This window comes from Pristiophorus japonicus, chromosome 14 (assembly GCF_044704955.1).
Source record: "Pristiophorus japonicus isolate sPriJap1 chromosome 14, sPriJap1.hap1, whole genome shotgun sequence".
NCBI classification, from domain to species: domain Eukaryota; kingdom Metazoa; phylum Chordata; class Chondrichthyes; family Pristiophoridae; genus Pristiophorus; species Pristiophorus japonicus.
This window is the reverse complement of record NC_091990.1, coordinates 141,428,471-141,442,016: the sequence shown is the minus strand read 5'-3', so window position 1 is coordinate 141,442,016 and position 13,546 is coordinate 141,428,471. Positions and strand designations below refer to the sequence as shown.

Below are 13,546 nucleotides of genomic sequence, written 5' to 3'. Positions count from 1 at the left end.
CCATAGTGGACTGGAAACAGCTACTTGTGGGTAAATCAGTGTCAGAACAGTGGGAGGCATTCAAGGAGGAGATCCGGAAAGCTCAGGCCAAACATGTGCCCGTAAAGAAAAACGCTGAGAAAAATAATTCTAGAGATCCGTGGATGTCTAGGGACTTACAGGGGAGGATTAAGAAAAAAAGGGATGCTTATGTCATATACCAACGGCTAAATATTGTAGAATCTTTGGAGGAATATAAAAAGTTAAGAGGCAAAATTAAAAAGGATAGTAGGAATGCTAAGAGAGAGCACGAGAAATTCTTGGCCAGTAAAATTAAGGAAAACCTGAAGATGTTCTATAAATATATTAAGAGTAAGAGGGTAACTAAAGAAAGGGTAGGGTCTATTAGAGACCATAAAGCTAATCTTTGTGTGGAGGCAGAAGATGTTGGTAGGGTTCTTAACAAATACTTTGCATCTGTTTTCACAAAGGAAAAGGGTAATGCAAATACTGCTATCAAGGAGGAGTGTGATATTCTGGATGAAATAAGTATAGTGGGAGAGGAATTATTTAGGGGTTTAGCAGCTTTGAAAGTAGATGTCCCCAGGCCCAGATAAAATGCATCCCAGGCTGTTGAGTGAAGTAAAAGAGGAAATAGCAGAGGCCTTGACCATCCTCTTTGGATCTGGGCATGGTGCCGGAGGATTGGAGGTCTGCTAATGTAGTAACCTTGTTTAAGAAGGGAAAAAGGGGCAGGCCAAGTAATTACAGACCTGTCAGCCTAACCTCAGTGGTGGGAAAATTATTGGAAAAACTCCTGAAAGACAGAATAAATCTGCATTTGGAAAGGCAAGGATTAATTAGGGACAGTCAGCACAGATTTGTTCAGGGAAGATTGTGTTTGACTAACCTGATTGAATATTTTGAAGAGGTAACGAAGAGGTTGATGAGGGTAGTGTGTACGATGTAGTATATATAGACTTTAGCAAAGCTTTTGATAAGGTCCCACATGGTAGACTGGTCATGAAGGTTAAAGCCCATGGGAGACAGGGCAAAGTGGCAAGTTGGATCCAAAATTGGCTTGGAGATAGGAAGCAAAGGGTAAGGATTGATGGATGTTTTTGTGACTGGAAGGATGTTTCCAGTGGGGTTCCGTAGGACTCAGTATTGGGTCCCTTGCTTTTTGAGGTATATATCAACGACTTAGATTTGAATGTAGGGAGTATGATTAAGAAGTTTGCAGACGACACTAAAATTGGCTGCGTGGTTGATAATGAAGAGGAAAGTCATGGGCTGCAGGCGGATATCAATCTACTGGTCAGGTGGGCAGAGCAATGGCAAATGGAATTTAATTCAGAGAAGTGTGAGGTGATGCACTTTGGGAGGGCTAATAAGGAAAGGGTATACACATTAAGTGGTAGGCCACTTAATAGTGTAGATGAACAAAGAGACCTTGGAGTGCTTGTCCACAGATCCCTGAAAGTATCAGGCCAGGTGGATAAGGTGGTTAAGAAGGCATACGGAATGCTTGCCTTTATTGGCCGGGGCATAGAATATAAGAGCAGGGAGGTTATGCTTAAATTGTATAATACTTTGGTTAGGCCATAGCTGGAGTACTGTGTGCAGTTCTGGTCACCGTATTATAGGAAGGATGCACTAGAGAGGGTGCAGAAGAGATTTATTAGGATGCTGCCTGGAATGGAGAATTTTAGTTATGAGGACAGATTAACTAGGCTGGGTTTGTTCTCATTGGAACAGAGGAGGTTGAGAGGAGACCACATCGAGGTGCACAAAATTTTGAGGGACCTGGACATAGTGGATAGTAAGGATTTATTTCCATTGGTGGCGGGGACTATTATGAGGGGGCATAGTTTTAAGGTGGTTGGTGGAAGGTTTAGAGGGGATTTGAGGGAGGGCTTCTTTACGCAGAGGATTGTGGGGATCTGGAACTCGCTGCCTGGAAGAGTGGTGGATGCAGAAACCCTCACCACTTTTAAGAGATGGTTGGATGGGCACTTAAAGTGCAGTAACCTGTAGGGTTATGTACTTAGAGCTGGTAATTGGGATTAGACTGGATGACCTTTTGTTGGACGGTGCAGATATAATGGTAAGTACTGCAGGGAATAGAATATGGCCAGGGTGATCTCCTGGATTAGTTTCAATTGCCTGGATGGGTCGGAGAGGAATTTTCCCAGATTTTTTCTCCCTAAATTGGCCTGGGTTTTTATCTGGTTTTGCCACTCCCAGGATATCACCTGACTCCGGTTGGGGTGGAGTGTAAAATGTTTCAGTATAAGGGGTGACGCAGTTGTGTGAGGCGGACTGGTTGGGCTGGGTGCTCTTTGCCTTTCCGTCATTGTTCATAGGTTTATATGTAACCTTTAGGGCTGCTGACCAAGGGCCGTGCCGCTCTTTGTCAGCCGGCGTGGACACGATGGGCTGAAATGGTCTCCTTCTGCGCTGTAAATTTCTATGTTTCTATGTAATTTTCGGGTTGGCAGGCTGTATCTAGTGGGGTGGCGCAAGGATTGGTGCTTGGGCGCCAGCTATTCACAATCCATATCAATGATATGGATGAGGGGACCAAATGTAATATATCCAAGTTTGCTGATGATGCAAAGCTAGGTGGGAATGTAAGTTGTGAGGAGGATGCAAGAGGCTTCATGGGGATATAGACAGGGATATAGACAGGCTAAGTGAATGGACAAGAATATGGCAAATGGATAATGTGGAGAAATGTGAAGTTATCCACTTTGGTAGGAAAAATAGAAAAGCGGAGTATTTTTTAAATGGTGAGAGATTGGGAAATGTTGGTGTTCAGAGGGGCGTGAGTTTCCTTGTACACGAATCACTGAAAGTTAACATGCAGGTACAGCAAGCAATTAAGAAAGCAAATGGTATGTTGGCCTTTATTACAAGATGATTTGTGTGTAAAAGTAAAGATATCTTATTGCAATTATGTCGGGCCTTGTTGAGACCGCATCTGGAGTATTGTGTACAGTTTTGGTCTCCATACCTAAGGAAGGATATACTTGCCATCGAGGGAGTGCAACGAAGGTTCACCAGACTGATTCCTGGGATAGTAGGATTGTCCTATGAGGAGAGATTGAGCAAGCTGGGCCTATATTCTATAGAGTTTAGAAGAATGAGAGGTGATCTCATTGAAATACACAAAATTCTTACAGAGCTTAACAGGGTAGATGTAGGGAGGATTTTTCCTCTGGCTGGGGAGTCTAGAACCAGGGGTCACTGTCTCAGAATAAGTGGTCGGCCATTTAGGACTGAGCTGAGGAGAAACTTCTTCACTCAGAGGGTGTGAATCTTTGGAATTCTCTATCCCAGAGGGCTGTGGAGGCATCAAGGTATGTGGGGATAGTGCAGGAAAGTTGAGTTGCAGTTGAAGATCAGCCGTGATCTTATTGAATGGTAGAGCAGGCTTGAGGGGCCAAATGGCCTAATCCTGCTCCTAATTCTTATGTTCTTGTGTTCTTATCAATCTCTGGAACAATTTTCCGGCATATACAGTGTGTGCAGATTCATGACAAGCATTCAAGTGGGAGTTGGATGAGTTTGTGAGACTGGCCAACATAACTGCGTCTAGAAGGTAGGTGGGCATTGGAGAATGTCTTCCCCAGTCAGCGTGATCTCCTGGAACCTGTTTCATCACCTTTTGCAGGTGAGAGGAATTTACCAATGCTTTTTTCCTAAATTGGCCTAAGATTATTTTTATTTGCCTCTCCCAGGAGATTGTGGACTGGTTGGTTTGGCTGTGGGTGATGGTGTGCAGAAGTTACATCGTGACAGTATAGGACTTCAAGGAAGTTTCAGACTGTATTAACCTCTACTTCTACAGAAAGCGCCATCCCATATCCAGATGTTGTCGGAAGATCATTGGTAGCAGATGGCACAGCTCTGTGGCAGCCTGTCTTGTGAAGTGGAGGAGGCAAAGACTGGATTTCTCTGATGTGTGCAGCTGCAGATTTCAGCGTACTGATAGATTTTCCTGCAATGCCTTCAGTGTCATTGCATCTGTATTATTATGCACCAGGTAGACACCTCTTCCTACTTTCAATCATGTGTCACGTTTGGAATCCCCACAGATGTACCCATCAAAATAAATAGTACCAAAATAGCGGAGAAGTATTAGAGAGCCAAAAGAGCAGCAAATGCATTTTGGTCCTTGCATTACTTAAAGACCCGTGCCTAATTTTCCATTTTCCAGTGGTTAATGGCAGTGTGTGAACCTGCACCAATGGTGCCCGATCTCTGCAAATTGGTGCCTTAATCTGCTTAATTAGCTGGTTTATCATTGTGCCTGATGTAAATTTAGGCTCCAGGATACACATAATCAATCCACTCCGAATAAAATCTGACACATAAATACGAATGTTCTATTACTAAAATTGTAATGAATACTTTTTGTGCAAAATTTCAGGACACATTACTGTTAATCAGTGTTCAGGAAATCAATAATTAAGAAAATAACATTGTGATGAACAACCATTTGATATTTGCAATGTATAGCAAGAGTGCGATGTTGCTAAGCAACGTTAAAGTAAGCTTGTTTGGCATCATTATAACATTTGTAACTGGGATCTCCAATTATTTCAAAGTGTCTGCTTTTCTGGACGGTGAAACATCACTGGTAATTGCTGAGAATTCTGCACACATGTGCAATTGATGAAGCATAAGGATGTTCTGAATCTTTAATTCTTGGTGTTTTACTTATACTATGAGTAAAATAATGGTTCTCCAGCATCACAGTTTAGATGTATACAGCAGGTTGATTAATCAGTTTGGTTTTTTGTATGTTATATCATTGTATATGATGCCATTGATGATTAATAGATCACTAACATTTCAAAAAGACACTATTTATTTTCCATATATTGTTTTCTTCATTCCCTTCTCTCCTACCGCTGTTCGAGACTTAAAATCCCCCTTATACAAGCTCAAGCTTTTTTCTTATTCGCTCAAGGATGTGGACATTGCTGGCAAGGCTAGCATTTATTGTCCATCCCTAATTGCCCTCGAGAATGTGGTGGTGAGCTGCCTTCTTGAACTGCTGCAGGCCTTGTGGTGATGGTCCTCCCACAGTGCTGTTCGGGAGGGAGTTCCATGATTTTGACCCAGCGACGATGAAGGAACAGTGATATGCTTCCAAATCAGGATGGTGTGTGAATTGGAGGTGGTGGTGTTCCCATGTGCTTGCTGTCCTTCTAGGTGGTAGAGGCCGCAGGTTTGGGGGTTGCTGCTGAAGAAGTCATGGCGAGTTGCTGCAGTGCATCTTGTAGATGGTACACACTGCAGCCACGGTACGCCGGTGGTCGAGGGAGTGAATGTTGAAGGTGGTGGATGGGGTGCCGATCAAGCGGGCTGCTTTGTTCTGGATGGTGTTGAGCTTCTTGAGTGCTGTTGGAGCTGCACTCATCCAGGCAAGTGGAGAGTATTCCATCACACTCCTGACTTGTGGCTTGTTGATGGTGGAAAGGTTTTGAGAAGTCAGGAGGTGAGACACTTGTTGCAGAATACCCAGCCTCTGACTGGCTCTTGTTGCCACAGTATTTATGTGGTTGGTCCAGTTAAGTTTCTGGTCAATGGTGACCCACCAGGATGTTGATGGTAGATGTTTCGGCAATGATAATGCCATTGAATGTTAAGGGGCGGTGGTTACACTTTCGCTTGTTGGAGATAGTCATTGCCTGGCATTTGTGTGGCATGAATATTACTTGCCACTTTTCAGCCCAAGTCTGACTGTCGTCCAGGTCTTGCTGAATGCGGGCATGGACTGCTTCATTATCTGAGGAGTTGCGAATGGAACTGAACACTATGCAATCATCAGTGAACATCCCCACTTCTGACCTTATGGTGGAAGGAAGGTCATTGATGAAGCAAATGAAGATGGTTGGGCCTAAGATGCTGCCCTGAGGAACTCCTCAAGCAACGTCTTCTGGCTGTGATGATTGACCTCCAACCACCACAACCATCTTCCTTTGTGCCAGGTATGACTCCAGCCTGTGGAAACTGTTCCCCCTGATTCCCATTGACTTCAGTTTTATTAGTGCTCCTTGATGCCACACTCGATCAAATGCTGCCTTGATGCCGAGGGCAGTCACTCTCACCTCACCTCTGGAATTAAGCTCTTTTGTCCATGTTTTGACCAAGGTCATAATGAGGTCTGGACCCGAGTGGTTTTGGCAGAACCAAAACTTGGGCATCAGTGAGCAGGTTATTGGTGAGTAAGTGCCGCTTGATAGCACTGTTGACGACACCTTCCATCACTTTGCTGATTGAGAGTAGAATGATGGGGCGGTAATTGGCCAGGTTGGATTTGTCCTGCATTTGTGGACAGGACATACCTGGGCAGTTTTCTACGTTGTTGGATAGATGCTAGTTTTGTATTTGTACTGGAACAGCTTGGCTAGATGGTTGGCTAGTTCTGGAGCACAAGTCTTCAACACAATAGCCGGGTTGTTGTCTGGGCCCATAGCCTTGCTGTATCCAGTGCTTTCAGTTGTTTCTTGATATCATATGGAGTGAATCGAATTGGCTGCTCCTGGCATGCTCTTCTACACTCTTCCTTGAACCACGGTCGGTTCCCAGATTTGATGGTAATGGTAGAGTGAGGAATATGCTGGGCCATTAGGTTACAGATTGTGGTGGAATACAATTCTGCTACTGCTGATGGCCCACGGCACCTCGTGGATGCCCAATTTTGAGCTGCTAGATCTGTTCTGAATCTCTCCCATTTAGCACGGTGGTAGTGCCACACAACACGATGATGGTATCCTCCATGTGAAGACAGGACTTCATCTCCACAATGACTGTGCAGTGGTCGCTGCTACCAATGCTGTCATGGACAGATGCATTGGTGAGGACAAGGTCGTGTTGGTTCTTTCACCAACTGCTGCAGGCACAGTCTGACAGCTAGGTCCTTCAGGACTCAGCCAGCTCGGTCAGTAATGGTGCTACCGACCCACTCTTGATGATGGACATTGAAGTCCCCCACAAAGAATAAATTCTGTGCCCTTGCTACCATCAGCGCTTCTTCCAAGTGGTGTTCAACATGAAGGAGTACTGATTCATCAGCTGATGGAGGGTGGTAGGTGGTAATCAGCAGGAGGTTTCCATGCTTGACCTGAAGCCATGAGACTTCATGGGGTGCGAAGTCAATGTTGAGGACTCCCAAGGCCACTCCCTCCCGACTGTATACCACTGTGCCACCACCCCTGGTGTGTCTGTCCTGCTGTTGGGACAGAACATACCCAGAGATGGTGATGGAGAAGTCTGGAACATTGACTGAAAGGTATTATTCATTAAGTATGACTATGTCAGGCTGTTGCTTGAGTAATCTGTAGTACAGCTCTCACAATTTTGGCACAAGTCCCCAGATGTTAATGAGGAGGACTTTGCAGTGTCGATTGGGCTGAGTGTGCCGTTGTCAATGACAGGTGGTTCATCTGGTTTTATTATTATTGTTTTTCGTAGCATTGTGTACAACTGAGTGGCTTGCTAGGCCATTTCAGAGGGCAGTTAAGAGTCAACCACATTGCTGTGGGTCTGGAGTCACATATAAGCCAGACCAGGTCAGGATGGCTGATTTCCTTCCCTGAAGGTCATTCATGAACCAGATGGGTTTTTACGACAATCTGGTAGTCACCATTACTTTTTTATTCCAGATTTATTTAATTAATTGAATTTAAATTCCACAGCTGTCGTGGTGGGATTTAAACATGTGTCTCTCGGCATCTGGATTACTCGTCCGGTGATGTTACCACTCGGCTACCTATCCCTTGACATTCTCCTACAGGTTTGTTGTGGGGCCCATCACTGCCTTCCTGTGAACACTAACCCCAACTGGTCCAGGTTCTTCTCTTACCAACTTTCTAACTGACCTCATCTGCTTCTTTCCTGTCCCTTCACCCACCCAACACTGCCCCTCAGAGTCTTTCAGTATATAAACCATCAGTGCCCCCTCCACATTTCTCTTGCTCACACGTGAACGAGGCAGTTGCCATCAACAACCTCATGGCAGATGATCGTATTGACATCCTGATTTTGATTGAAATCTGCTTCAAAGGTGGGGGTACCTTTCCCCTTACTGAATCCTTCTTGGCTGCATTTTCCGCCATGTACCCTGCCCAAACTGCCATGGTGGGAGTGTGCTCTTATTAAGGTACCACAGAAGAAGCTTCTCTATATGATCGTAAACTCTGGTATTAGTGGAAATATATTGAGCTGGATACAGAACTGGCTGGCAGGACACAGGCAAAGAAAAGTTATCGATGGATTTGGATCTGTTCTGGAAACCGGTCACCAGTGGTGTCCTGCAGGGATCAGTGTTCGGACCATTGCTTTTTATTATTTTTATTAATGAACAGGATTCAGGGGTTGGCGGCACAATTTGCACATTTGCAGATGATACCAAGATCTGTGCGAATGCTAGAACCATAGAAGAGGCTCGTCTGATTCAAGCAGATCTTAATGTGTTGGGAGACTGGGCTCATGACTGGAAAATGATTTATAACTTAGATAAGTGAAGTGTTATGCAAGTGGGCAGGGCAAATGCTCAACATTCATACACCCTCCAGGGAAAGGCATTAAAGATGATGGAGAAAGAAAGAGATTTGGGCATTCTAGTGCATACATCCTTCAATGTACACGAGCAATGCTGTGCAGCGATAGCTAGAGCGAATATGGTGTTGGGGTGTATCCATGGGACAATTGAGTATAAGACAAGGCGTACAGTTATGTCCGTGTACAAGACCTTAGTCAGGCAGCACTTGGAATATTGTGTCCAGTTTTGATCTCCTCACATGGTGGGTGATATTGAGGCTCTGGAAAGGATGCAGAAGAGGGCCACTAGACTAATTCCAAGTCTAAAGCATCTTAGTTATCAAGATAGGCTAAAAGATGAAGTCCTTACTACTAGGGGAATCAAGGGGTATGGTGAGAAAGCAGGAATGGGGTACTGAAGTTGCATGTTCAGCCATGAACTCATTGAATGGCAGTGCAGGCTAGAAAGGCCGAATGGCCTACTCCTGCACCTATTTTCTATGTTTCTATGTTTCTATTTGGGATGCTTTACCTTAGAGCAGCGTAGACTTATGGGGGATATGATTGAGGTTTATAAGATAATGAAGGGAATAGACAGTGTTCCAGCTGACCATTTATTTCAATGAAATAGGTTAAGCAGGACCAGGGGCACAAATTTAAGTTGCATAAGGCTAGATCTAGGTTAGATATCAGGAGGTGGTTCTTTTCACAGAGAATGGTGGCCTCTGGAACAAGCTGCCGTTTCATGTGGTGGATGCAGACTTGCTGAATTCCTTCTAGCAAAAGCTGGATTTGTTTCTGACTGCAGCGGAGATTACCTCTTACAGAAGGTAGGTACTGCAGGGAATTTAATGGCCAGAGTGATCTCCTGGACAAGATTTGATTGCCTAGATGGGTCGGAAAGGAAATTTTCAAATATTGTTTTCCTCAAATTGGCCTGGGTTTTTTTATCAGGGTTTTTTTGCCTCTCCCAGGAGATCACATGGTTTTGGGTGGGGTGGAGTGTATATGTTGTGATACACAGGTATGGCAAGTGTTGTGGGACAGGCTCGATGGACCAGATGGTCTTTACCTGTCTGACATTTTACGTATTAGCAAGTCACAGCTTGGCTTTTTGCTCCACTCCTTTTGCACCTTCTCTTTGAGTACCTCACTTTGTTCACCTCTCTCGGATCTTCTTTAAATTCTTCATTACCTGCTGCCCCCCCCTTTTTTCTCTCTATATCCTCCCTACGTTGTTCCCTGAGCTTCTGAATCAAACAATAACTCATTGGTAATGCCAATCTTTATTAACTCTCTTGCCCTCTCTCCAACAAATCCATGGGTCTTCTCTCCTCATTAAACCCCTCTCTCTGTATAAATTATCCTACGTATATTTAACTCTTTTGAGTTTACCTGCAAAAACATAAACATTAAAACCATGCCACCCGACCTGGGTGACACAGCAGACATTTTCAAGGCCCCTTTTTTTTTTTGGGCGCTAAAATCAAATTTTTCCAGTGCCCCCTATAAAAGGGGAGGGGGACACTAAAAGCACCGGCAATTAAAACAAATTAAACTTTAAAACGTAAAATCAAATTAAAATTTGGTTGCCGGGCGTGATGATGCACTCCAGTCCCTCCGGTGCCCACCTCTCGCGGAAGGCCGCGAGCGTACCGGTGGACACCGCGTGCTCCATCTCCAAGGACACCCTGGACTGGATGTAAGAGCGGAAGAGAGGCAGGCAGTCAGGTTGAACGACCCCCTCGACCGCCCGCTGCCTGGACCGGCTGATGGCACCCTTGGCCGTGCCCAGGAGCAGTCCTACGAGGAGGCCTTCGGACCTACCCGCTCCCCTCCGCACAGGGTGCCCAAAGATCAGGAGAGTGGGACTGAAGTGCAGCCAGAATTTCAGGAGCAGCCCCTTCAAATAATAAAACAGGGGCTGCAACCTTGTGCATTCCATAAAAACATGGAACACGGACTCTTCCAGACCGCAAAAATTGCAGGCGGCCTGGGAGTCCGTGAACCGGCTTAAAAATTTGTTGCACGGCACTGCTCCGTGCACCACCCTCCAGGCCAAGTCCCCGATGAATAGTGGGAGGACCCCTGCGTAGAGTGCCCTCCATCGGGGACCCCCGCCTCCTCCGGACGGCAAGATGGTACGCCATGGTGTGTCCGGACGGCCGGCGAGGATGGCAAATTTGAGGGTGTGCAGGAGCAGCCCGTACAGGAAACCCCTCCGCGTGGAACTGAAAGGCACGGAGGGGATTTCCCCGAGGCGGCTCAAGTTGTGAGGCGCCGGCCCCCGAGGGAGGTTCCGGGGTTTGGCGCCGATGAGGAATTCCGTCCGGACGGGGGTCAGTTCGGACGGGATCTCCCCACGTGCTTGAGCCTCCTCGATGCACCTAACGGAGTCAGGGCCCAGAGCTGTTTTTAGCGACTCGATGGCATCGGCCGCGTGACGGACGTTGGCAGAATTTAGGCGCCGCGCCAGCGTGTCTGGCGCCATCCAGCCCGCTCCTCCGCCATCGAGCAGGTCCCTGACCCTGGTCACCTCACCAGCCACAGCCCTCTCTTCCGACTGCCATATAAAACCTCGGCCGTGGAGGTACGGATTCCCGAGCAGCGGTTCCTGCAGGACGGCCGCCACTCCAGCCGGCGGAGAGCTGCGCTTGGTGGAGACTTTGTTCCAGACCCTGATGAGTTCCCTGTAAAAGACAGGCAGCTCCCGGAGGGCGGTCCTGGCACCCCCCAAGTTCACAAACAGGAGCTGCGTGTCATAATTGAGGTCGCGCTGCTGGCGGAAGAAATACCTCGCCAGAGCACACCACTTTGGAGGGGGCTCGACGTAAAGGTATCTCTGCAGGGTCTGAAGACGGAAAGTCGCGAGCTGGGCGCTGACGCACACCAACGACTGACCGCCCTCCTCAAGCGGGAGACTCAAGACCGCGGCAGAGACCCAGTGCTTCCTGTTGTTCCAGAAGAAGTCCACCAGCTTCTTCTGTATCTTGGCGACAAACGCAGGGGGAGGGGTCAAAGTGACCAGCCGGTACCACAGCATTGCGGCCACCAGCTGGTTTATGACTAGCGCTCGACCCCTGTAGGACAGCACTCGGAGCAGTCCTGTCCAGCGCCCTCGGCGAGCGGCGACCTTGGCCTCCAGCTCCTGCCAGTTCGCCGGCCAGGCTCCCTCGTCGGGGCTAAGGTAGACTCCCAGATAGAGGAGATGGGTCGTGCTCCAGGCAAAAGGCCTGAGCTCCTCCGGCAGGGAGTCCACCCGCCACTGACCCACCAGGAGTCCGGAACATTTCTCCCAGTTGATCCTGGCGGAGGACGCGGCCGAGTAAATCTCCTGGCACTCACGCATCCTCCGCAGGTCAGCGGGATCCTCTACCGCGAGGAGCACGTCATCGGCGTAAGCCGAGAGGACGACCTCCACGCCCGGCCCTTGCAGAGCCAGTCCCGTCAACCTCGTCCGCAAGAGGCGCAGGAAAGGCTCCACGCAAACGGCGTATAACTGGCCGGACATGGGGCATCCCTGGCGCACCCCTCTCCTAAAGCGAAGGGGCGCCGTCAAGGACCCGTTAACCTTAATCAGACACTCCGCGGCGGCGTACAAAAGTCGGATCCGGGCGACGAAATGCGTCCCGAACCCGAAAGCGCGCAGAGTTCCGAGCAGATAGTCGTGATCCACCCTGTCGAACGCCTTCTCTTGGTCGAGGGATAGGAAGGCGACCGACAGACCAGCCTCCTGGGAACAATGGATGAGGTCCCGGACCAGATGGATGTTATCATGGATTGTCCGGCCCGGGACCGTGTAGGACTGGTCGGGGTGGATCATGTGGTCCAGCACGGCACCAAGGCGAGCAGACATCGCCCTGGCGAAGATTTTGTAGTCCGTGCTGAGGAGGGAGACCGGGCGCCAGTTCTTAAGGAGGCGGAGATCGCCCTTCTTAGGCAGCAGGACGATGACTGCCCTGCGCCAAGAGAGGGGCATCTCCCCGGTCGCCAGACTTTCCCCCCAGGACCCGCGCGTAGTCGCTCCCCAGGACGTCCCAGAACGCCCTGTGGAACTCCACGGTCAGCCCGTCCAGCCCCGGGGATTTTCCCCTCGAGAGCCGGGCGAGGGCACCGGTCAGCTCCGCCAGGCTTAGCGGAGCTTCCAGATTTTCGGCGCCCTCCGGGCTAACCTTCGGCAGGTCCTCCCACAAAACTCTACGCGCTTCCTCGCTGGACGGATCCGGAGAGAACAGAGCCCCGTAATATTCACGGGCCCTGTTGTTGACGCCCTCCGGATCCGAGACGAGAGAGCCGTCGTCGGCCAGCAGCGTCAAGAGCTGCTTACGGACACTCTGCCTTTTTTCCAGCGAGTAGAAGAAGGGGGAGCCGCAGTCCAGATCCCGCAGGAACCGGATCCGCGACCTCACGAACGCGCCTCGGGACCCGACGAGCTGCAGGTCCTTCAGCGCGGCCTTCTTCGCTTCGTACACCGTCCGCAGGGCCGGGTCCTGGACGACTTGACCGAGACGGGCTTCCAGGTCGAGCACCTCTTTTTCTAGGCGCCCGACTCTGGCCGCCCGCCTCTTGGTCGACCCCCTCGCGTACTCTTGACAGAAGACGCGGACGTGAGCCTTGCCCACGTCCCACCATAGCCTCAAGGAGGGGAAGCCCCCCTGCTTCCTTCTCCAGTCGGACCAGAATCGACGGAACGAGTCATAGAAACATAGAAACATAGAAAATAGGTGCAGGAGTAGGCCATTCGGCCCTTCTAGCCTGCACCGCCATTCAATGAGTTCATGGCTGAACATTCAACTTCAGTACCCCATTCCTGCTTTCTCGCCATACCCCTTGATCCCCCTAGCAGTAAGGACCTCATCTAACTCCTTTTTGAATATATTTAGTGAATTGGCCTCAACAACTTTCTGTGGTAGAGAATTCCACAGGTTCACCACTCTCTGGGTGAAGAAGTTCCTCCGCATCTCGGTCCTAAATGGCTTACCCCTTATCCTTAGACTGTGACCCCTGGTTC

At 48.6% G+C, this 13,546-nt stretch overlaps 1 protein-coding gene across 3 annotated transcripts in view; it reads left to right on the top strand.

Annotated features, from left to right (window-relative positions):
* The window catches only part of LOC139280134 (leucine-rich repeat-containing protein 4C-like), a 1,057,670-nt gene that overhangs the window by 185,741 nt on the left and 858,383 nt on the right, over positions 1-13,546 (top strand). The window contains exon 1 of one of the 3 annotated variants that reach the window (XM_070899659.1): positions 4,612-4,624. The exons of the other annotated variants lie outside the window; for them this stretch is intronic. The gene's annotated coding sequence lies outside the window, so the exon portion shown is untranslated. Of the gene's footprint in view, positions 1-4,611; positions 4,625-13,546 lie in introns of those variants that run through there. 3 annotated transcript variants of the gene reach the window in all.